The following is a 26,692-nucleotide window of genomic DNA, read 5'->3' on the forward strand; positions in this document are numbered from 1 at the left end:
TGGCAGGAAAATAGACTTCATTGGCGCTTTTGTGATATTTAAACCAGAAAGTGTATGGGAACAGCTTTCCAGAGTGACTGGAGTATAGTGCGAGCTCAATAAATACCAGTGATCAGTAGTCAACAGTAGTGAAGAGTCTTGGGAGTTTTCTGAGGATAGACAGGACGCGACCAATGAATGACTGGAGAAGATTAATTGGCAGTGAGGTTAAAATTGGTTGCAGTAGGGAAGGATGAAGCCATGTGCTCTACCATACCAGACAGAAAGGCAGGCTGGGTATGGGATGAAAAGAGAGTGGGGGCAGGCGTCATGATCTTCAGAACTACAGGTGAGAAATGTATCAGGGGAGAATGGATAGGACAGTACTGAACCTCAGACAATCCTGAATGCTTATTGGTCAAGGACATTTTCATTGACTGTCAAGTTGTTACATATTTGAACATGGTGATTTCGCAGCATGTCCTGCCCCTCCAATAGCATGGCCCCAGCCCACTGCTTGGTTCAAAATGATTCAAGATTCAACAGTGACCTATGAAAAAATGAAAAGCATCACTTTAAAAGTCATATAGGCACTATTACGTACGAGCCTTTCTGTGTATTTTCTATTTAACAAATTAGACAGCAAAGAAATTGAAAACTGAACTCAGCATTTAAAATCCTACAAAAGAAATGCTTTAGCGTTTCTCTTCATCCCTGCTTAACTCCAGAAATGTTTCCCAGGAGCCCCACAAAATGAGCAAGAGTGTTCAGGCGGTTTTATGAATAATGAGTCCTGATTATATTCAGACCCAATGCAAGGCAGGCAGACCAATAATGCCATCAAAGGGATATTTAGGGTGACAGCCAGGCCAAGAGGTAGTGTGTGGGAGCATTTGTGTCAGAACTAGGAGGGACTGGAAAGATCATCCATTAGAATTCCTCACCCACTGTTCTGTGGGCCGTTGACCCAACATGTTCAAGGATGCAACGATCTACCTGAAAAATGCCATGAGGGAGACCACAGATATTTTAGGGTTTGTGAAAGTACTGGTTGTTAAGAGTTTCACTTAAATGATTTGAAATTCTGCACCCACATGCGTTGGCTGAGGGCGTCTTAGAACCTGGTGTTCTCATCGCCAATTTCTTCTGAATTCTTTCAAAAGACAACTTCAATTCATTAACAATAGGTAGCAAATGAAGCATTGTACTTTCTGTGGTTCTCTAATTATGTTTCAATTCCAGTATATTCAGCAAACAAATTGTATTTGCAAAACAAAATCCACCATTTATGAAATGGAAATAATAACAAAAATGAAAAAGAATGAAAGAAATATAGTAAGAGACAAAGGGATAAGAGTAGCTGAAGAAAAGCACTTCCTAAAAACAAATATTGGTAACTTTTAAAAACACATAGGATTTCCATTAACAGCAGATTGAAAGCCATGGGCCATAAAACATCTGGAAATGCTAGATAAGAGAGTTTAAACACTTTTAAATGCATTGCTGAGCTTGTAAGAAAGTAACAAATCTCCAGGTGCCATAAATAAAGTCATGACTATAAAAGCCAGCCCAGCAGATGCCTATTTCCAGTAAACCTGAACTTTCAGTTTTAGTAGGTGGCTCTTTGCATATAAATAGCAAATTAATAAAGATAAGAGAAAGAAATCACAAAAATAGCAACACAAATCAAAGCAGACTTCTCAGTTATGTGCAAACAAATAAGAAAACATAGATGAAATGAATTGCTTTCTAGAAGAGTCAAAAGCAGTACGATAATTTTTATTCTCTGATACAAACAGTCAACTCATTTGGAAAAGACCCTGATGCTGGGAAAGACTAAGGGCAGGAGAAAGGGGTGACAGAGGATGAGATGGTTGAATGGCATCATCAAAACAATGGACATGAGTTTGAACAAACTCCAGGAGATGGTGAACGACTGGGAAGCCTGGTGAGTTGTAGTCCACGGGGTCACAGAGTCACACATGACTTAGCTACTGAACAACAACAACAATTTTCATTAGATCAAGGATAAGTCTTAGCTTGTTAACTATTGCCACAACTGACTAGCAGAGTTCTCAACCTACTAACCAAGGCAAATAATGAACAGAAAGAAATAAGTCAGGCTCTCTGACTACACATGCACAGAAGGGCTCCTTGGAGGTCAAAAGGAAGGGGGCGTCACCTCATAGTAAGTGAGGTGGACTACCCATAGGCCTCATCACTAGAATCCATCTTGGCTAAGAGATACATGTGCACACATGGGAGGACCCTGAGATACACCAAATACGGACTCAGAATCAGGCAAAGCAAGATGACTGGCCAAAGGAAACCCAGAAGAAATGCCCCATAAATGTGATTCAAACTGTCATAAGGGCATGACTCTCTGAGCCTACCCATGTGTCTGTGCATACATACTCTTTTCCTCCTAATAAACACTTTCTTGTTTCACTACTTTCCATCTCTCTGTGGAAATCCATTTCTATACAGCTGACAGGCCAGGGTCTCGCCACTGACCACGGTCCCTAGTGGTCTAGTGGCTCACTGCTCTCCCTACCTCTGCCCGACCTTGACCTCTGGCCAAGAACCTTGCTTCAAGCCGATTCAGACCAAAGTCACCAGAGATCAGTAACATGTACATTTTTTTCAAGATGAGATCATCATAAACCTGGAAAATCCAAGAGAATTCACTAGAAAACTATTATACTGCAAAAATATGAGAATTCAAAAGAGGATCGAGTTCAAAATTAATTCAAATGACAGGCAAAACCACTAGGCACACACTAGAGGAGAAGACACTCAAAACAGTATCAAAAATATCAAATATCTAAAAATAAACTTAGTCTAAGTATGAAAACTTTCTATGCAGAAATGTTTTAAATGTGACTGAGAGATACATTAGACCTTGGAAAGTGGGAAAACATACTATGCTATTATCAGATAGGAAAATTCATTGTTACCAAGATGCCAGTTTTCCCTAAATAAATGTTTATTACCATTGCAACTATTTATAAAACAAAATGGGAGTTACTTTTTATATAAGCAAGCTGATTCCAAAATTCCCATGGAGGGGGGGAACAAAAAATATTCTGAAAAAATTTAAAGAGAAATGATGACTAGACACGGTAGACCCACCAGATATTGAAGTCTATTTTAAAGGTACAATAATCAATGGATCAGAACAAAGGATCCAGAAATAGGGGCAAATACATTGCAGTCTTTGTGTCTTTCTATTCCCAAAAATAATGACTGATTACTGGATAAATTTATTATTCAATAAATAGTGCTGTATCAACAGGGTAGCCTTATAGGAAAAACTACTTCATTCCTCTTCCATTCTTTACTCATGCTCAATCATGTCTGATTCTGTGGCCCCATGGACTGTAGCCTGCCAGGCTCCTCTGTCCAGAGGATTTTTCAGACATGAATACTGGAGTGGTTTGCCATTTCCTTCTCCAGGGAATATTCCTGACCCAGGAATGGAACCCACTTCTCTTACAGCTCCTAAATCAGCAGGCAGATTCTTGACCACTGAGCCAACTGCAAAGCCATTTTATTCTTTACATATATATATATATATATAAGTAGAAAAGAAAATAAAACCATAAACCATTAGCAAATACCAAGGGAAAAAAAAATATTTTATCTTTCATCTTAAGGTATAAAAGGCCTTTCTAAGTTTGGCCAACAGATGTGAAGAACTAATTCATTGGAAAAGACCCTGAAGCTGGGAAAGACTGAAGGCAGGAGGAGAAGGGGATGATAGAGGATGAGATGGTTGGATGGCATCACCAACTAAATGGACATGAGTTTGGGCAACCTCCGGGAATTGGTGATGGACAGGGAGGACTGGCGTGCTGCAGTCCATGAAGTGGCAAACAGTCGGACACAACTGAGCCACTGAACTGAACTGAAGTATGACACAAAATCCAAAAGACAAAGAGAAAAGACTAAATATTTCAAACACATAGAGAAAATAAATTTCTTCAGTGCAAAAAACAGAAACAAATATTTACAGCAATATGTCATTAACCATTAATATATAATGAATTCCTATTAAGACCAACAGATTAACAGAAAAAAATGATCAGAAGATATAAACAGATGATTCACAGTATAACAGAAATGGCTGTCAACATTTTAAAAGATACTGAACTTCATGCATAAAAAAAGAAATTCTAAATAAAATGATAAGATACCTGGTATTTTCTTATGTATCACCTTATTAAACAAAATTCCAAAAATCAAAAAGTCTCATACTTTTTGGTAAGGGTAGGGATAAACAGTCCCTAATCTCTTAACTGGTGTGAAATTAGTGCTACTTTATGTTGTTAGTGAATGTCAGGTCCCTGAATCAAGGCAAATTGGAAGTGGTCAAACAAGAGATGGCAAGAGTGAACGTTGATATTCTAGAAATCAGCAAACTAAAATGGACTGGAATGGGTGAATTTAACTCAGATGACCATTATATCTACTACTGTGGGCAGGAATCCCTCAGAAGACATGGAGTAGCCATCATGGTCAACAAAAGAGTCCAAAATGCAGTACTTGGATACAATCTCAAAAACGACAGAATGATCCTTGTTCGTTTTCAAAGCAAACCATTCAATATCACCGTAATCCAAGTCTATGCCCCAACCAGTAACACTGAAGAAGCTGAAGTTGAACGGTTCTATGAAGACCTACAAGACCTTGTAGAACTAACACCCAAAAAAGATGTCCTTTTCATTATAGGGGACTGGAATGCAAAAGTAGGAAGTCAAGAAACACCTGGAGTAACAGGCAAATTTGGCCTTGGAATACAGAATGAAGCAGGGCAAAGGCTAATAGAGTTTTGCCAAGAAAATGCACTGGTCATAGCAAACACCCTCTTCCAACAACACAAGAGAAGACTCTACACATGGACATCACCAGATGGTCAACACCAAAATCAGATGGATTATATTCTCTGCAGCCAAAGATGGAGAAGCTCTATACAGTCAGCAAAAACAAGACCAGGAGCTGACAGTGGCTCAGATCATGAACTCCTTATTGCCAAATTCAGACTTAGACTGAAGAAAGAAGGGAAAACCGCTAGACCATTCAGGTATGACCAAAATCAAATCCCTTATGATTATACAGTGGAAGTGAGAAATAGATTTAAGGGCCTGGATCTGATAGAGTGCCTGATGAACTATGGAATGAGGTTCGTGACATTGTACAGGAGACAGGGATCAAGACCATCCCCATGGAAAAGAAATGCAAAAAAGAAAAATGGCTGTCTGGGGAGGCCTTACAAATAGCTGTGGAAAGAAGAGAAGTGAGAAGCAAAGGAGAAAAGGAAAGATATAAGCATCTGAATGCAGAGTTCCAAAAAATAGCAAGAAGAGATAAGAAAGCCTTCTTCAGCAATCAATGCAAAGAAGTGAGGAAAACAACAGAATGGGAAAGACTAGAGATCTCTTCAAGAAAATTAGAGATACCAAGGGAACATTTCATGCAAAGATGGGCTCGATAAGGGACAGAAATGGTCTGGACCTAACAGAAGCAGAAGATATTAAGAAGAGGTGGCAAGAATACACAGAAGAACTGTACAAAAAGATCTTCACGACCCAGATAATCACGATGGTGTGATCACTCATCTAGAGCCAGACATCCTGGAATGTGAAGTCAAGTGGGCCTTAGAAAGCATCAATACAAACTAAGCTACTGGAGGTGATGGAATTCCAGTGGAGCTATTTCAAATCCTGAAAGATGATGCTGTGAAAGTGCTGCACTCAATATGCCAGCAAGTTTGGAAAACTCAGCAGTGGCCACAGGACTGGAAAAGGTCAGTTTTCATTCCAATCCCAAAGAAAGGCAACGCCAAAGAATGCTCAAACTACCACACAATTGTATTCATCTCACACACTAATAAAGTAATGTTCAAAATTCTCCAAGGCAGGCTTCAACAATACGTGAACCGTGAAATTCCTGATGTTCAAGCTGGTTTTAGAAAAGGAAGAGGAACCAGAGATCAAATTGCCAACATCCACTGGATCATAGAAAAAGCAAGAGAGTTCCAGAAAAACATATATTTCTGCTTTACTGGCTATGCCAAAGCCTTTGACTGTGTGGATCACAATAAACTGTGGAAAATTCTGAGAGAGATGGGAATACCAGACCACCTGACCTGCCTCTTGAGAAATCTGTATGCAGGTCAGGAAGCAACAGTTAGAACTGGACATGGAACAACAGACTGGTTCCAAATAGGAAAAGGAGTGCGTCAAGGCTGTATATTGTCACCCTGCTTATTTAACTTATATGCAGAGTACGTCATGAGAAACGCTGGACTGGAAGAAGCACAAGCTGGAATCAAGATTGCCGGGAGATATATCAATAACCTCAGATATGCAGATGACACCACCCTTATGGCAGAAAGTGAAGAGGAACTAAGGAGCCTCTTGATGAAAGTGAAAGAGGAGAGTGAAAAATCTGGCTTAAAGCTCAACATTCAGAAAACGAAGATCATGGCATCCGGTCCCATCACTTCATGGGAAATAGATGGGGAAACACTGGAAACAGTGTAAGACTTTATTTTGGGGGCTCCAAAATCACTGCAGATGGTGACTGCACCCATGAAATTAAAAGACGCTTACTCCTTGGAAGGAAAGCTATGATCAACCTAGACTGCATATTCAAAAGCAGAGACACTACTTTGCCGACTAAGGTCCGTCTAGTCAAGGCTATGGTTTTTCCAGTAGTCATGTATGGATGTGAGAGTTGGACTGTGAAGAACGCTGAGCGCCGAAGAATTGATGCTTTTGAACTGCGGTGTTGGAGAAGACTCTTGAGAGTCCCATGGACTGCAAGGATATCCAACCAGTCCATTCTGAAGGAGATCAGCCCTGGGATTTCTTTGGAAGGAATGATGCTAAGGTTGAAACTCCAGTACTCTGGCCACCTCATGTGAAGAGTTGACTCATTGGAAAAGACTTTGATGCTGGGAGGGATTGGGGGCAGGAGGAGAAGGGGACGACAGAGGATGAGATGGCTGGATGGCATCACCAACTCGATGGACATGAGTCTGAGTGAACTCCGGGAGTTGTTGATGGACAGGGAGGCCTGGCGTGCTGCAATTCATGGGGTCGCAAAGAGTTGGACACGACTGAGCAACTGAACTGAACTATGTTGTTAGTATGTCAGCGTCTACTAAATTTTAAAAAGCATGGTTCCTTTGTCGTAACAACTCGACATCTACAAATGAGTCCTACAGAAATGCTCCAACATGTACTCAGCATTGTAAGTGCAAAGCTTTAGCTGAGCAAGAACAAAAGACTGTTTAAGGCTGCAGACAACCCATTGATGCAGATTGGGTAAATACACCTTGGTACATATGTGTGTTTAAGTGTGTGTATGTGTGTGCATGCTCAGCCGTGTCCAACTTATTTGTGACACCATGGACTATAGTCCACCAAGCTCAAGACATATATATATATGTCCACCAAGCTCAAGACGTATATATATAAAACGCATAAAAAATAGCCACCACAACTAGGTTCTGAAACTGTACAATCTCCAACATAAATTCTTTGTTTAAAAAAAGAAAAACTGTATTGTATACTATGAAAACAAGAATATGTATATAATTATATATCTGTAAATATAGATTTTCTTTCTAGAAGGAATATAATAAAATTGATTTCAGATGACTCAGAAAATTGGATTACTGGTAAAGAAGAATAAGTACAAAATTTGTTTTATATTGTATCTCTCTTTGAACCATTTAACTTATGAACCACGCCCATGCATTAATTATTCATAATTTAATTAACTTTTCTAAGTAATATACATGGATCACTTTCTCAAAAAAATAACTAAATATTTTTTTGGTTGGTTTACTGTGTTATCTCAGCCGGATAACTTGTACAGTTTGAAGAAGCATGTGAAAGGGTTGGGTTTTTTCCCCCAAGAAAATACAAGCAGTACAATCTTTTTGAACAGAAGAGGTTTATTTTTGCTGGAGTCATTTATAAAAACATACTAATATATACGGGCTTCCCAGGTCAGTCTAGTGGTAAAGAACCTGCCTGTCAATGCTAAAGACATAAGAGACACAGGTTTGAACCCTGGGTCTGGAAGGGCCCAGGGAGGAGGGCAGGGCAACCCATTCCAGTACTGTTGCCTAGAGAATCCCACGGATAGAGGAGCCTGGTGGGCTACAGTCCATGGGGTCACAAAGAGTTAACTAAGGTGAGGCAATGGCACCCCACTCCAGTACTCTTGCCTGGAAAATCCCATAGACAGAGGAGCCTGGTCCAGGGCTGCAGTCCATGGGGTCGCTAAGAGTTGGAGACGACTGAGTGACTTCACTTTCACTTTTCACTTTCATACATTGGAGAAGGAAATGCAACCCACTCCAGTGTTCTTGCCTGGAAAATCCCAAGGATGGGGGAAGCTGGTGGGCTGCCGTCTATGGGGTTGCACAGAGTCGGACACGACTAAAGCAACTTAGCAGCAGCAGCAACCAGCATGCTGGCGTACACCAATATAGACAAAATTTGAAGAGAAAAATGCTACATGAAAAAAATGCATCCATTTGCTTTGTCATTAAAACTACATTAATAATTTGGGTATAATTTTCAATATTTATTCTAATAAGTTTCTTAAGAGTTTAGCAAATCATTATTTAGCAAATTATTTTAATTTAGCTGCTTTTACAAAAATAAAAGTAGTGGTTGTCTGAGGAGGCCTTACAAATAGCTGTGAAAAGAAGTGAAGCGAAAGGCAAAGGAGAAAAGGAAAGATATACCCATCTGAATGCAGAGTTCCAAAGAATAGCAAGGAGAGACAAGAAAACCTTCCTCAGTGATCAATGCAAATAAATAGAGGAAAACAACAGAATGAGAAAGACTAGAGATCTCTTCAAGAAAATTAGAGATACCAAAGAAACAGTTCATGCAAAGATGGGCAAAATAAAGGACAGAAATGGTATGGACCTAACAGAAGCAGAAGATATTGAGAAGAGGTGGCAGAAGAACTATACAAAAAAGATCTTAATGATCCAGATAACCATGATGGTGTGATCACTCACCTAAAGTCAGACATCCTGTAGTCCAAAGTCAAGTGGGCTTTAGGAAGCATCATTATGAACAAAGCTAGTGGAGGTGATGGAATTCCAGTTGAGCTATTCAAGTCCTAAAAGATGATGCTGTGAAAGTGCTGCACTCAATATGCCAGCAAATCTGGAAAACTCAGCAGTGGCCACAGGGCTGGAAAAGATCAGTTTTCATTCCAATCCCAAAGACAGGCAATGCCAAAGAATGTTTAAACTACTGCACAATTGCATTCATCTCACATGCTTGAAAAGTAATGCTCAAAATTCTCCAAGGCAGGCTTCAACAGTACGTGAGCCAAGAACATCCAGATGCTCAAGTTGGATTTAAAAAAGACAGAGGAACCAGAGATCAAATTGCCAACATCCACTGGATCACAGAAAAAACAAGAGAATTGCAGAAAAACATCTACTTCTGCTTTATTGACTACGCCAAAGCCTTTGACTGTGTGGATCACAACCAACTGTGGAAAATTCCTCACGAAATGGAAATATGAGACCATCTTACTTGTCTCCTGAGAAATCTGTATGCAGGTCAAGAAGCAACAGTTAGAACTGGATATGGAACAATAGACTGGTTCCAAATAGGAAAAGGAGTACGTAAAGGCTACATATTGTCACCCTGTTTATTTAACTTACATGCAGAGTACATCATGAGAAATGCCAGACTGGATGAAGCACAAGCTGGAATCAAATTGCCGGGAGAAATATCAATAACCTCAGATACGCAGATGACACCACCCTTATGGCAGAAAGTGAAGAAGAACTAAACAGCCTCTTGATGAAAGTGAAAGAGAAGAGTCAAACAATTGGTTAAAACTAAGACCATGGCATCTGGTCCCATCACCTCATGGCAAACATATGGGGAAACAATGGAAACAGTGACAGACTTTATTTTCTTGGCTCCAAAATCACTGCAGATGGTAAGTGCTGCCATGAAATTAAAAGACGCTTGCTCCTTGGAAGAAAATTTATGACCAACCTAGACAGCATATTAAAAAGCAGAGACAGTACTTTGTGGACAAAGGTTCATCTAGTCAAAGCTATGGTTTTTCCAGGAGTCATGTATGGATGTGAGAGTTGGACCATAAAGAAAGCTGAGCGCCGAAGAATTGATGCTTTTGAACTATAGTGTTGGAGAAGACTCTTGAGAGTCTCTTGGACTGCAAGGAGATCCAACCAGTCAATCCTAAAGGAAATCCGTCCTGAATATTCATTGGAATGACTGATGCTGAAGCTGAAGCTCCAATATTTTGGCCACCTGATGTGAAGAGCTGACTCTTTGGAAAAGACTCTGATGGTGGGAAAGATTGAAGGCAAGAGAAGAAGGGGATGACAGAGGATGAGATGGTTGGATGGCATCACCGATTCGATTGACATGACTTTGAGCAAGCTCCGGGAGTTGGTGATGGACAGGGAAGTCTGGGGTGCTGCAGTCCATGGAGTTGTAAAGTGTCCAACACAACTGAGCAACTGAACTGACTAACCAAAAAATATTGTAGATCTTTAAAAAATATACATTAAAAGAGGAATATGTATTGTTCCACTCAACTTCCATAAAGATGTCTTATATCTCAGTTCTAAGATGATCATAATCATCTACATAATGATAGTTTTAGTAGCAAAAGCTTTTTTTTAATATAGTGATAAATGCCTAAGAATAGCCATTTATAGAGATAATACAATTTTAGGAAATGTGATAGCAATTACTTTAATATGTGACAATTCTTAAAGTTCACTCTATAAAGAGTCAACATTAATATATAATTAAAATGTTAAGATAGTGTTCAAGGGTTCTACTAATAAAGTTTTAGGAAGGAAAACAGCTGTGTGACTATTTCCCAAACAATCCTTAAGAATGTCAAAGTAAGTAACCAAGAATTCAGAATATTAACCTATTAACTGACACATGCAGAATGAGCATCTCTTATGAGTCCAGTATTATGTCAAAGTCATAGCTATAAAAACCATGTAACCCCGTTTGAGACACACAAACACACACACACCTGTATCACATAATAGAAAAAAAGAAGGAAGAAAGTTAGTCGCACAACCGTGTCCAACTCTTTGTGATCCCATGACTGTAGCCCACTAAGCTCCTCTGTCCATGGAATTCTCCAGGCAAGAGTACTGGGGTGGGTTGCCATTTCCTTCTCCAGGGTACTTCCCAACCCAGGGATCGAACCCAGGTCTCCTGCATTGCAGGCAGATTCTTTTATCCACTGAGCCACTAGGGAAGTACATATATAATATGAGAGACTTTATGAGTAGGGATTGAATGGGGTATGCTATAGACTCAAAACAAGAGTCCAGCAAAGAGGGAGCTCATATAACCTGCAAAGGCCTCTAGGATTCACCAACATGTGATAAATAGGGAGGATTCTTTTTTTAATTAAAAAGTTTAACCTAGATAAAAGACATAAAGAATGGAGTTTTTTGGCCCCAAAAGTTTATGGGCCAAGGCAGAAATCAACTTTTCCAATGTGTATGTTGGAAAATAGGAAGCACAGTAAGATAAGCAGACAGACGGCAGGCTACACGGATTTCGAAGCTCAACAAATCAAGGAATCTTCCCAAGATCACAGAGCCAGTGAGGGCCTAAGCCAGGACACAGCCCACCAGGACTGCTGCATTACTTGTTCTTACCCGCTCCAGCCTCAGATACATTTTACAAAATTTGCAGTTACGAAAAAATTGTTTCCAACACAAACAACTATTTTGGGGGGTTAATGGTTCCATCACCATGAAAGCCTTTTCTTCAACTCCCTGCCCATATATGATGGATCTTCTCTATCACACTTTCATCCAGCCAATTCCTACTGGGCAGGAAATCCTTTGTCACCTCCTCATCTTTGCTGGGTGCTGCTCCATCTAGACAGCATGCCCTCCCTCTTCTTGGTTTCTGAATGAATTCTAACTTCCCTTCAACGATAAACTCTCAGAATGTTCTGTTGCCTGTCTCACTTCCTCTAAATCCACCCCAATGTCGGCTTTCTCTGAATCTTTCTAGTGTTTACAACTTACACCACATGACTGAGCTCTTAATTATATATTATTTTATATTGTTCTCTAATGTTTACATCTCTCTGATTTATAGTTTCTTACTAAAAACATCATATATATAGGAATCACATTATTTTTTTTTTCCTGTGTTTGCCATAACTCTAGATAGGTATTATTTACCTTTATTACTCTTTCCCCTTTCCTTCAGTACTGTTTTACTTGAATGGTTCCACAGGTCAGATATATTGATGGCTAACAGGGGCAGTGGCTCCCAGATCCTCTCCTGGGAGAACTGAATAGGACATGAAACTAAGAACATCTTGTAAATTTCCAAGTCAGTTAACCTTTTCAAAATGATCTCACTGGACATGTTAGATAATACAGAGAGCTAAAATAACAAAGACTTTCCCCCCACCCCCCCCCCCGCTCATTTTTCTGTTTGAAACACAGAGAAATGAATTATGGGTTCTAAAATCTGAAATGTTCAATTCAGCCACTTCAGAAAAATAAGCAAATTAAAATGCAATGTTTATCTTAAAATTTGCTCCTAGTAGGATCCAAAATTTAAAATCAAGATGAGTCATAAGTTTTATCTTTATGTTTAATTCAAGGACCAGAAAGAGTCAAAGGTCAATAAGAGTTGAGCTGCTACAAACTGATATGCAAAACTGCATCTCCCTGGCAGTTCATAACACTCCTTCAGGCAAAAGAGTCTCAGGGTTACTCAATTAGCAATGGCTTAATCTGCTGGAGAAGGGATGGGCTACCCACTCTAGTATTTGGGGGCTTCCCTTGTGGCTGAGCTGGTTAAGAAACCACCTGCAATGCAGGAGACCTGGGTTTGATCCCTGGTTGGGAAGATCCACTGGAGAAGGGAGAGGCTTTCCAGTATTCTGGCCTAGAGAACTCCATGGACAGTCCATGGGGTTGCAAAGACTCAGACACGACTGAGAAACTTTCACTTTCACTTCAATCTGATATTTGAAGTGTTAGAATATAAGAAATTTCATTAGGAAAAGCATTGGATAAAGTGATAAGATCAAACTACCAACATCCACCGGATCATGGAAAAAGCAAGAAATTTCCAGAAAAACATCTATTTCTGCTTTATTGACTATGCCAAAGCTTTTGACTGTGTGGATCACAATAAACTATGGAAAATTCTGAAAGAGATGGGAATACCAGACCACCTGACCTGCCTCTTGAGAAACCTATATGCAGGTCAGGAAGCAACAGTTAGAACTGGACATGGAACAACAGACTGGTTCCAAATAGGAAAAGGAGTATGTCAAGGCTACATATTGTCATCCTGCTTATTTAGCTTATATGCAGAGTACCTGATGAGAAATGCTGGACAGAAAGAAGCACAAGCTGGAATCAAATTGCCAGGAGAAATATCAATAACCTCAGATATGCAGATGATACCATCCTTATGGCAGAAAGTGAAGAGGAACTAAAAAGCCTCTTGATAAGAGTGAAAGAGGAGAGTGAAAAAGTTGGCTTAAAGCTCAACATTCAGAAAACAAAGATCATGGCATCTGGTCCCATCACTTCATGGGAAATAGACGGGGAAACAGTGTCAGACTTTATTTTTTTGGGCTCCAAAATCACTGCAGATTGTGATTGCAGCCATGAAATTAAAATATGCTTACTCCTTGGAAGAAAAGTTATGACCAACCTAGATAGCATATTGAAAAGCAGAGACAATACTTTGCCAACAAAGGTCCATCTAGTAAAGGCTACGTTTTTTCCAGTGGTCATGTATGGATGTGAGAGTTGGACTGTGAAGCAAGCTGAGAGGCAAAGAATTGATGCTTTTGAACTGTGGTGTTGGAGAAGACTCTTGAGAGTCCCCTGGACTGCAAGGAGATCCAACCAGTCCATTCTAAAAGAGATCAGTCCTGGCTGTTCTTTGGAAGGAATGATGCTAAAGCTGAAACTCCAGTACTTTGGCCACCTCATGCAAAGAGTTGACTCACTGGAAAACTCTGATGCTGGGAGGGATTGGAAGCAGGAGGAGAAGGGGACGAAAGAGGATGAGATGGCTGGATGGCATCACTGACTAGGACATGAGTTTGAGCGAACTCTGGGAGTTTGTGATGGACAAGGAGGTCTGGCGTGCTGCAATTCATGGCGTCACAGAGAGTCGGACACGACTGAGTGACTGAACTGAAAGTGATAACTATTGCTATTCTTGCAAAATGATTGGTGAAGTACCTTTCTACTTTACCTTGTAAAAATTCTTGGACATACACAAGAATGGGGTAAGACAATTTGAAAGAAGGTTTTACAATGCTAACAGGTGCTTCCTTAACTCCTCCACTTAAGATTGACAGTTAACATACTCCTAAGAGGACATATCAGGGGCTTCCCTGATACCTCAATTGGTAAAGAATTCGCCTGCAATGAGGGAGACCTGGGTTTGATTCCTGGGTTGGGAAGATCCCCTGGAGAAAGAAAAGGCTACCCACTCCAGTATTCTGGCATGGAGAATTTCATAGACTGTGTAGTCCGTGGGGTCTCAAAGAGTCAGACACAACTGAGCCACTTTCACAAGAGGACATAAATTCTACATTTTATTCTCAGATTATAATTTGACATGTCAGGAGATACAGGAAGGTTCTGCTATATAAAAGCATTTACCTCACCACCTCCCATGGTATCTATGAGCCATACAGATGGACCAGACTCAGGCACTTTTCAGGCTGCAAGGAAAGGGGAGGTATGCTAAACAGAGCCCAAAGTTGAGGAGAAGAGACTGAGTTGGGGGAGGCCTAGATGGTTAGAATTTGCAGGGTCAAGACCAGGAGAGGAGGCACTATATGGAGAGAGGGCACCTGAACCCTGGAGACCCTGCAGGCTGAGCACTGGCTGGCACATGTGTCTAAGGCCAAGGAAAGAACTAACAGAAAGGAGCAGAACAATTTCCAAAGATCACACAAAGTGGTGAGTAGTTCCTATTCCTGCCAACTTTTAGGGAGCAAAGAAACTCAGCACCAAAGTGGTGGGAGGACTCTTCAGGGAACTGCTACTTTTCATAAGAGGCCTCGTGCCACTATCTGACTTTCAAACTATGTGTTTATACAGTTTTGATTTTTTTAAAAAAATGCTTAAAAACACTTATTAGAGCTTCACTATTCACAATAGCCAAAAAGTGGAATCAGCCCAAATGTTCACCAACAAATGAGTAAATAAACAAACCTTGGTAGAAGCACACAATGAAATATTATTAAGCCATAAAAAGGAATGAAGGGATAATTGTGGTGTCACATCACCAAGGTGGAGACATAGCCTGATCCTGAATTTCCCTCCTTCCACAGATAAATTTACAGCTATGCACAGAGCAGCTCTCTCTGAGAGAAATCCAGAAACTAGTTGAGTGACCCTTCCATTTCAGATGACAAAAAAAATTATCCACATTGAAGCAGGTGAAAAAGGCTAAAAACAATCTCACCATAAACCCCACCTCCAGCCCCACCTCTGCAATCAGGAGTGAAGCTCCAAAGTCCAGCTTCTCCCTAAGGAGTGAAGGGCTTGGACTACAAATGTATCACTTCAACTTTTAAGGTTGCCACCCAAAGGTTCCCAAATCATATACCTCTGAGAGCCAATGGAGTTTGCACCAGTCCCACAGGACTATAGTAAACATAGAGCAGTTTTTAAATGGGTGTGCAAGTATTTCTCAAAGCTATCCCCCAGGCTCAGCCCAGGGGAAGCAGAAAAAAACCTCCATCTCCCAGATTTTTTCTAGAAGGAATTTGAGTGCATATGTTACTAGCAGACATGGAAAAAATGTAAAGTCTCTATTCCCCCCTCAAAAAAAATCTGTTTGAAACTAATAAATTCAGTGAAGTTGTAGGATAGAAAGTCAATATATAAAAATCAGTCACATTTTTTAAACATTAACAACAAACTATGGGAAAGAAATTCGAAAAACAATCTCATTTACAAACAGCATCAAAAATAAAATACTTGGGAATAAATTCAACTAAGGAAGTGAAAGATCTATACACTGAAAACTCTAAAGCACTGACAAAAGAAATTGAAAAAGACACAAATAAAAGAAAAGACACTTAGTGCTCATGGATGGGGAAAATTAATGCTGCTAAAATTCTTACTATTGAAAATGATCTACAGATTTAATTCAATCCTTAGCAAAATTCCAGTAGAATTTTTCACAGAAACAGAGCAAACAATCCTACTACTAGCATGGAACCACAAATTACCCCAAATGGATAAAACGATCTTGAAAAAGAAGAACAATGCTAGAGGCATGACAGGGCCTGATTTCAAAAGCCGTTACAAAGTTCCAGTAACCCAAATAGTACTATTAGCATAGATTAGTGAAACATAATAGAGAGCCCAGAAATAAACCCACAGATACATGGGCAATTAATTTTTGACAAGGCATGATATTACTTATATGTGAATCTTAAAAAAAAAAAAAAACAAAACTCAAACTCACAAGGGCGCTGGACGATGCCCGGGAGCGCTGACCCAGTGGCTTCCCTGAGTTCAGGACGGTGAGTTGGGGTCCTTGCACAGGCTTGGCTGCGTTTTCTGGCCACACGGGTTCTGAAGTGGCTGGTGCCTCCTTAAGCCGCGGGTCTGGAAACACGCGGTGCCTGATGGGAGCAGAGAAGGCTCTGCACCGCCCCCTGACACGTCGAGGGGCGGTGCCAGTAGCGGCCACGCCCCCAGGCCCGACTTGGCCTGGCTTTCTCGGATATCCCGGAAGTCGGAAGCCAGAGACGTCTGTGTGGGTTCTGAGGTGCGGCTCTGTACTGGAGTCTTCGCCCCGGGACGTGGTGGTGAGTGTGGTGGTGGCAGTCTTGGCAGCTCAGACCCAGAAACTACCTTCCTCTTTCGTCATCTTCCCATGGAGCTGTGGCGCCTTCCTGCGCCCCCTGCCTGCCAGCCTTGCAGTGGGGTGACCCTAGCACAGGCTGTCGGTGCTTCTTGTACTGGTCTTAGGTTCCCAGAAGAGCCAAAGCATCTTATTTGGCCGTAAGTGGGGAATGAAGAGATGGCAGTGACTTTTGCCCGTCCCGAAGGCCTCAAGCCTTAGACTGAATAGCAGCACCCCCGCTGGGCCGTCTAGTACCGACCTACCTCTTTGGCACCTGTTCACGGAGAAGGCAATGGCACCCCCACTCCGGTACTCTTGCCTGGAAAATTCCATGGACGGAGGAGCCTGGTAGGCTGCAGTCCATGCGGTCGTGAAGAGTCGGACACGACTGAGCGACTTCACTTTCACTTTTCACTTTCATGCATTGGAGAAGGAGATGGCAACCCACTCCAGTGTTCTTGCCTGGAGAATCCCAGGGACGGGGGAATCTGGTGGGCTTCCCTCTTTGGGGTCGCACAGAGTCGGACACGACTGATGTGACTTAGCAGCAGCAGCAGCATGGGCTGCCGTCAACGGGGTTTCGGTGGAGTCGCCTTTGGTGGTAAAAGACCTTCCCGTGATTTGGAGTCTCAGCTCCTACCTCTCTGTGTCTGCGGCGCTGGGCCTGCTGGTGGTGACCCTGTGGAGGCAGCTGGCCAGGGCAAAGGCCTAAGCGGGCCCCCTTCCGTGGTCTCCTGCTGCTGTTGTGGTGACTATCAGCTGTATCCAGGGGCCCAGGGCCTGAGCTGCGGGTGGGAGCCCCCGGAGTTGAAGGTGGAGGCCTACCTCTGCGGGAGCCATCCAGCCAAGCAGCAGGCATCACCCCCAGCCCAGACCTTGTGGACCTTTGGTTCAGTTCAGCTCAGTCTCTCAGTCGTGTCCAACTCTGCAACCGCAGGGACTGCAGCATGCCAGGCCTTGCTATCCATCACCAACTCCCGGAGCTTGCTCAAACTCATGTCCATTGAGTCGGTGATGCCATCCAACCATCTCATCCTCTGTCATCCCCTTCCCCTCCCACCTTCAATCTTTCCCAGCATCAGGGTCTTCAGCAGTTCTCTACCAGTCCTACCCGCCTCCTGGCCACCCCCAACGCTTTGATCAAGGACGTGTTGCTGTTGTGCAGAGCTAGTTCTGCTTGCTCTGTGGGTGCCTGGCCTAGGACTTGGTAGTGCTGGTCTGTGCCACCAACTTCCTTGCCTGCTTCCTGACCACCAGTGTTCTAGTCAGGTCTCTCTATACTCGACGTGCTCTTTGGAACCGACCTAATGGTGCTGGCAATCCTGAGCCCCCGCGTGTCCCCTGGTAGGCACCTCTTCCAGGTTGGCCCTTGTGTGGTGTTGTGGATTCTGTGTCTGGGCATGTTCCATGCCAGGGTAGCTGGCCAGCTCCCAGCTGCACTGGGAGGTTAGGAGGGGTGGGGGGAGCAGGGAGCATTTTTATTACAAAGAAAAAAATCAGACTCACAGAAACAGAATAGAATGGTGGATGCCAGGTATTTTCATTATTTCAATGAAAACAGATTGGTGAAGAGTACAAACTTTGTTGTAAAGTGAGTAAGTTCTGTGGGTCTAACATAGAGCATGGTGATTATAGTTGATTAGACTGTACTGTGTATTTTAAATTTGCTAAGATAATAGATCTTAAGTGTTCTCACATGCACACAGACAAAAAATAAATATATAATGTGATGAGAGTGATGGATATATTACCTTGATTATGGGAATCCTTTTATGATGTATATGGATATTAAATCATCATGCTGTACCCTTTAAATATATTTCAGTTTTGTCAATTATACCTCAGTAAAGCTGAGAACTAAGATCATGGCACCTTGTGCCATCACTTCATGGCAAATAGATGGGGAAACAGTGGAAACAGTGTCAGACTTTATCTTTTTGGGCTCCAAAACCACTGCAGATGGTGATTGCAGCCATGAAATTAAAAGACACTTACTCCTTGGAAGGAAAGTTATGACCAACCTAGATAGCATATTCAAAAGCAGAGACATTACTTTGCCAACAAAGGTCTGTCTAGTCAGGGCTATGCTTTTTCCAGTGGTCATGTATGGATGTGAGAGTTGGACTGTGAAAAACGCTGAGCACCAAAGAATTGATGCTTTTGAACTGCGGTGTTGGAGAAGACTCTTGAGAGTCTCTTGGACTCCAAGGAGATCCAACCAGTCCATTCTAAAGGAGATCAGTCCTGGGTGTTCATTGGAAGGACTGATGCTGAAGCCGAAATTCCAGTACTCTGGCCACCTCATGCGAAGAGTTGACTCATTGGAAAAGACTGATGCTGGGAGGGATTGGGGGCAGGAGGAGAAGGGGATGACAGAGGATGAGATGGCTGGATGGCATCACCAACTCAATCGACATGAGTTTGAGTAAGCTCCGGAAGTTGGTGATAGACAGGGAGGCCTGGCATGCTGTGATTCATGGGGTCACAAAGAGTCAGACACAGCTGAGCAACTGAACTGAACTGAAAGCTGAGAAAGAAAAGGAATGAAATATTGATATATGCTGCAAAGTGGATGAACCTCAGAGTCATTATACTGAGTGAAAGAAACCAGACACAAAGGATTACATATTGTTAAATCCAGAGATCAAACACAGAATGGTGCTTGACAGGGGCTTGGAAGGGGAAGGAATTGGGAGGAACTGCTTAATGGATAGGGATTTTACTTTGGAGTGATGGAAATGTTTTGAAACTAGACAGAGGTGGTGGTTTTACAACATTGTTATTGCGCTAAATGCCACTGAATTGTTCACTCCAAAATGGTTCTTTTTATGTTATGTGAATTTCACGTTCATAAGTTATTTTTAAAAGCACTTATTAGACAAAAGCAATAGATGCTATGTGTAATCAAGCTTTAGATATGAATTGCCACTCAGTTGAGCTCTAATTAAGCTTCGTAATAACCAACACAATTTATTTTCTCCAGAAATCTTGATGGGAGGACTTTCAAAAGAGTAAATCCACAGTGAGTGCCAGTCGTCATTGCCAGAATATTAACACAAGAAAAGCTGCTAATTTGTTTGCAATTTAATGAAGAAACAAACATTGACAAGAGAGTGGGGAGGATTTGTTGACGCTGAATCTCTGCCACATTTGTACAGGGAAGCCTTAAAGCACCTTTATCTTTTAACAAAATGTAAATTTGCTTTTTGATTCAACACTGTTACCCTAACAAATGAGAAATTTCTCCTACTTTAAATTCAGCTGAAGATGAGAATTGTATCTTAGTGTATAATGAAGGAGAGCTATTTAGAAACATAAATGTAAATGTTCCGTGGCTTATGGTCAGTCCTTTGTTTTCAACAACTTATGCGTTTGGCTTCTCTAGCTTGTATTTGTATTCTGATTGTGAAGATTATTTCTGAATCTTTATTTCGTATATTGCCATGTCATTTAACATTTGAAAAGCTGGACGATATGATTGTGACTCAGCTGGTAAAGAATCCACCTGCAATGTAGGAGACCTGGGTTTGATCCCTGGGTTGGGAAGATCCCCTGGAGAAGGGAAAGGCTACCCACTCCAGTATTCTGGCCTGGAGAATTTCATAGATTGTATAGTCCATTGGGTCACAAAGCACAGGACACGACTGAGCGACTTTCACTTATGATTCCTTTGGGTTTGGTTTTCTTTTGTTTGAATGCAAATCAAAATGACATGGAAACATTACAAGCCTTTCTGCAATCTGTACTTTCCTTTATTTTTAACAAGATAAATCAAACATTAATTTCTTCCTTTGGATTACAATAAGGAGGCAACATGATGTGGAGTTTGGGAGTCAAGAGGACCTGTATTTGAACCTTGGTCCTGCCCCTTAAAAACTTACATTGCAGTGCACATAATAGATAGCTATAACTATTACCATTACCCAAAAAAGCAGACGTTTGAAGGAGAAAAGAAAGGAAATATTTGAGAAAGGAAGGAGAAAGAAAAAATATAGGAAAATGAAAGGGAAAATGAGGAAAGAATAAATTAGAATTTCAAGAGAAGCTAATTGGTAATTTATGCAAGAATCCTGAATCTTTGCCTGGGTTATTCCTCTGATTTTACTGTTTGTTCTTCCTTTTCCTTGCTTTCCTCTCTGGGGATGTTACATAAAATATCTCATCATTTTCCATCTCCTCTTGGGTAATATTTTATGAATACACAGAATTCATTAGTGGGATAAAGGAGCAACAAGCCAGTGAGGAAAATATAACTAGATCATAACATAATGGAAATGTAGTTGTTCAAGCCCAAAGACTTGGCTTTACAACTTTTTTTCTGACTGTTAAAGTCACTATTAATACATGACCCCACAGAAAGTTTAAAAACACAGGAAAGTACTAGGAAAAAGTTAAAATCACAGTAAATATGCCCACCCTGATATAACACAGGTAATTTTTTTTTCCAGTCTTTTTTCCCCTAGTCTTTGGTCTCAGTCTGTAATGTAATACTGTCTTCTGATGTTTTAGTTTGCATTATGTCATGAGCATTTTCCATGTCATTTTTTCCAAAAATGCCATTTTTATTGTGTAGATATATCTTAGTTCCATTTAACATTAATAAAACGTTAATATCACCTTCTACCCCAACTCATACCCCAACCCCAGATGCATCCCCTCAGAATCCTGACAGAGCTGTAAAAGAAAGGTAATATGGGCTTTAAGAGTTGGGTATTGTTATATGTGTCTTAATTTTACAAGTAAAGACTAACAGTATATCTGAAAAATCTAAAAAGTTGGAAAAGATTGAGAAATAATACAGCCTTCTTCCCAACTATTATTTTACTCTTCTTAGTTTATTACACCTGTCATTTCAACATCAACTTCCATTGAAGCATAAGGAAAACTCTTCCCCTCAAGTTCTTTTTTGACTTAAATTTGTTCCTTGCTTTAGGCCTTGACTTTTCCTTAGTCAGGGAGGCAATTTGCCAATGAAGTTAACTAAGTCATGTGTCAGCTGACTGCAAGTCAATAGTTTTCCCTCAAATTTGGTCCAACTTAGCCCAGACCTGACATAAAAATTAAAATGAAAACAAGTTCAGGTGCTATCTTGAGCTTTTGGGGTTTTGTTTATTTCAGAAAAGAAACTGTGGAATGCACATCTTCTTAATTCTCTGGAGACAGGAAATAGGGAGAGGCATCTTAAATATTTCAACTCCCTTAACTATTTTAATCTCATAAATACTATGCACTAAATATTTGTTGATAAATGAGTGAATAAATGAATAAATTTTAGCCTTAAATAATGTAGAGTTTGGAAACCAGGGAATAGGAGTCAGTTCTTGTGAACCCCAGTGACAGGAGTGTTAAGTTGAGATAATCATGAATGTCCATGTATGTTGTAAACAGCAGAGTAAATGGAGAGCCATAGACCTCAGACCACAATTTTTTAGCCATGCCAACTTGGGCAAATGACTCAAATTCAGTAAACCTGGTTTCTTACCAGTAAAACTGGGGTAATATGAATTTAGGAAACTGCAAGTTTTAAAATGTGGTAATATGTGTAATACATGTTGCAGATTAAATACTCTTTTCCTCAGGAATTAAAATTGTTTAAATTTGTCAAGAACTTTTAGGTGTAGATTAAGTTGTAATTATGTTTCAGGAACTCTTGATGCTACAGTTTAAAAAGTAGCATCAAGTAGCATACTTGTTTGTCTTTAATTTTTTTCCCTTTTTTCCCCTTTGCTGGTTTCTTAAAAACAGAACAACTTTCACTATTCGTGACATAGATATAAGGCAGAATAATAATTAGGAGACTACTAGTATTTAACATCAAGGACATTTGGCAGGTATTGATGAAATTTTGTGTTCAAACATTAATAGTTTTCATAAGTAAGGAGTCAACTTCAGAGTTATGCTTCCTTAATGAAATGATTACCACCAAATAATTTCAGAAACATATTTTATTAATAAAAGTATAATGAACAAAAACCAATTGTAATGCTGAAATTGATAAGGTGATATAAGTTTATTCAAAATAATTTTGCTTCCGTTTACACCCTTACAAAGTGAATTTTTGTATTTTTCCAAAATAAAGTGGAAATAAGCACCTAGACACACCCTTCCCAAGGACCTCACCCATCTTGAAGGCATGTAAACTCCTGCAGGAAATCATCTAATATATAGTAAGAAACTATCCCCCAAAGTCTTGAAACAGTTAATTCATGTACCGTACAAAGAATAGTCTTTGTGATAGTTTTTTTCCCAGATAGTTGCCTTTATTTTTTCCTCCTGATATCATTCCCCCATCATACAGTGGAATTGATTTTTTATGTCATTGCCCCATGGAAAAGTGGAATTTTCCCTTCCTTCCCTTGAAACTGGGCTGGGTTGAGAGACTGGATTGACCAATAGAACACAGAGGAATGAAGCTCTGGGACTTTTGAAGCTAAGTAGTAGGTTGGTACAAAAGTAATTGTGGTTCCGGACCATGAATTTTAAATCATTATAACTAGGCTCAAATACATCTTTATTAATCAAAATATATTTGATTATGTTTTGATTATCACATTTTGCCAACAAGAAATGTTTGTTTATTCCTGTAGCATAAAAACTCATGCTTTGGAATTCAACAAACTCTTGGAAAGCATTTTCTGCCTCCTGCTGGTTGTAGAAATGTTTTCCCTGCCAAAAGCTCTCAAGATGCTTGAAGAAGTGGTAGTTGGTTGGCAAGAGGTCAGGTGAAAATAGCGGAAGAGGCAAAACTTCATAGCCCAGTTCATTCAACTTTTGAAGCATTGGTTGTGTGACATGCCATTGGACATTGTCATGGAGAAGAATCGGGCCCTTTCTGTTGACCAATGCAGGCTGCAGGCATTACAGTTTTTGGTGCATCTCGTCAATTTGCTGAGCATACTTCTCAGAGGTAATGGTTTCACCAGGATTCAGAAAGCTGTAGTGGATCAGACTGGCAGCAGACTACCAGTGACCATGACCTTTTCTTGGTGCAAATTTGCTTTGGGAAGTGCTTTGGAGCTTCTTCTCGGTCCAGCCACTGAGCTGGTCATCACCGGTTGACATATGAAATCCACTTTTTGTCACACATCACAGTCTGATCAAGAAATGGTTGATAGTTGTTGTGTAGAATAAAAGAGAGCACTTCAAAACGATTTTTTTTTTTTTTTGCAGTCAGCTCATGAGGCACTCAGTTATCGAGCTTTTTCACCTTTCCAATTTGCTTCAAATACCGAATAACCATAGAACGGTCAACACTGAGTTCTTCAGCAACTTGTCATGTAGTTGGAAGAGGATCAGCTTCAATGATTACTCTCAATTGGTCATTGTCGACTTCTGATGGCCAGCCACTCCATTCCTCATCTTCAAGACTCTTGTCTCCTTTATAAAACTTCTTGAACCAAAATTGCACTGTACATTTGTGCCAAAGGAATCAAACTTCTCATGTGGTAGCTGGTTTCCCCTAGAGCATTTTAAGAGAAAGCAAAAACATACCAAGCTGTAAGGCTTCTAATTTTTAAGTCAGTACAAAGGTAATTGCAGTTTTGCATTGTTGGAATTTTGCCATTTGATATTGAAATGTATTCTTAAATAAGTGTGGTTATGTTATACATCATTTTAATGCATGTTTCTAGCCTTCTGTGTTTTGCTAATGACTTATTACTTGCTGTTTATTTTAGATTTACTTTAGACTGTAGAGGACTTCCCTGGTGGCTCAGCTGGTAAAGAATCCACCTGCAATGCAGGAGACCTGGTTTCAGTCCCTGGGTTGGGAAGATCCCCTAGAGAAGGGAATGGATACCCACTCCAGTATTCTGGCCTGGACAGTTCCATGGACTGTATATATAGTCCATGGGGTCGCAAAGAGTTGGACACGACTGAGCGACTTTCACTCACTTAAACCAGTCAGATTCTTTACCAGCTGAGCTATGAGGGAAGCCTTGAGACTATAGAAATGATGTGAGCAAATTAGAGCGACTTTTTTATTCAAGTTCATTAACCGTTCCTGGGCAAAATGCATTGTTGATGTTTGGAGTTGTCTCTGTTGCTTTATGACCCATTTTGAACTCAAATAAAAAAGTGTGTTCTGAGGTAATGCTCAAGTGAAGGTAACGTATGTTGTCATGTCTCATAAATGTATTTTTTATCATTGTTAAATATTTATACATTTGTATCTTTTTGTATTGAACTTTTTAGCCTTAGTTGGTGACAGTGAATTAGAAATTAAGTCTAAAATCTTTAGACGTTTTTCAGCCTGACATGTCATTGATTAATGTAAATATTTAGAGTTTAGAAAGCACTAAAAAAATGACAACTTTATCTAGAAAGCAAGGTAAACTACTGCATAGTTACAATTGGTGTCTAACTAATGTAATTGCAATCAATTATCCTGTCAGTATTTTTTCTTTTTAAGGGAACCAGATATTGTGTTTTTATTTTCTGATAATCTCATTTTATTGTTCTACTTCAAAGGGCATTTGACTTCATTTTCAGACACACACTAAGAATAGATAAGTTCTCAAATAAGCCTGAGGTTTGGGGACAAGAGCTTGAATTCACCTCTTCCCATATAAACACCAAAATCACAAGTAACTGCAAAAAAAAAAAAAAGAGTAAAAAGATATTCTATATCTAAAGATGAAGAAGATGAAGAAGAAACCACAACAAGAGGGTAAGAAGGGCATACTCATAATATTATCAAATCCCATACCTCCCAGGTGGGCAACCCACAAACTAGAGAAGCCCCCAGAGCACTTGACTTTGAAGGGCAAAGGGGCTTGAATCATAGCTTGAAAGAAAAGCTATGACACACCTAAACAGCATTTTAAACACCAGAGACATCACTCTGTCAACAAAGGTCCATCTAGTCAAAGCTGTGGTTTTTCCAGTAGTCATGTATGGATGTGAGAGCTGGACCATAAAGAAGGCTGAGCACTGAAGAATTGATACTTTTGAACTGTACTGCTGAAGAAGACTCTAGAGAGTCCCTTGGACTGCAAGGAGATCAAAGCAGTCAATCCTAAAGGAAATCAACCCTGAATATTCATTGGAAGGACTGATGCTGAAGCTGAGCATCAATACTTTGGCCATCTGATGCAAAGAGCCAACTCATTGGAAACAACCCTGGGGGTGGGAAAGATTGAGGGCAGGTGAAAATGAGGGTGACAGAGAATGAGGTGGTTGAATGGCATCACCAACTCAATGGACATGAATTTGAGCAAACTCCAGGAGATAGTGAAGGACAGGGAAGCTTGGCGTGCTGCAGTTTATGGGGCTGCAAAAAGTCAGACACTACAGAGCAACTAAACAACACAGTCATAAAAGGAGAAGTTGGCAGTAACACAATTAATGTGTGGGATTTTAACATCTCATTTTCATCAATGGACAAATCATTCAGACAGAATAAGGAAACACAGGCCTTAAATGACGCAATAGACAAACTCTACTGAATTGAATATTCCATTCAAAGGCAGCAGAATACCCATTGTTCTCAAGAGATCATAGAACATTCTCCAGGACAGATCGCATGCTAGGCCAAAAAGCAATCCTAGGTAAATTTAGGAAAATGAAGATCATATCATGCATAAATTCTGACCACAATGATACGAGATTAGAAATCAACTACAAGAAAAATTTCAAAGAAACACAAACACAGATGCTAAACAACATGCTACAAAATAACCAATGGATCACAGAGGAAATCAAAGAGGAAATCAAAAAATATCTAAAGATAAATGAAAACAGTACCACAATCTAAAACCTATCAGTTTAGTTCAGTAGCTCAGTCATATCCA

General features: G+C 40.3%; 1 pseudogene; it reads right to left on the minus strand.

Moving 5' to 3' along the window:
* Positions 1-909: 909 nt before the first annotated feature.
* LOC138090299 (histone-lysine N-methyltransferase SETMAR-like) lies at positions 910-25,048 on the minus strand (annotated as a pseudogene).
* Between the last annotated feature and the right edge of the window lie 1,644 nt (positions 25,049-26,692).

The sequence above is a fragment of the Capricornis sumatraensis genome, chromosome 14 (assembly GCF_032405125.1).
Source record: "Capricornis sumatraensis isolate serow.1 chromosome 14, serow.2, whole genome shotgun sequence".
Lineage (NCBI taxonomy): Eukaryota > Metazoa > Chordata > Mammalia > Artiodactyla > Bovidae > Capricornis > Capricornis sumatraensis.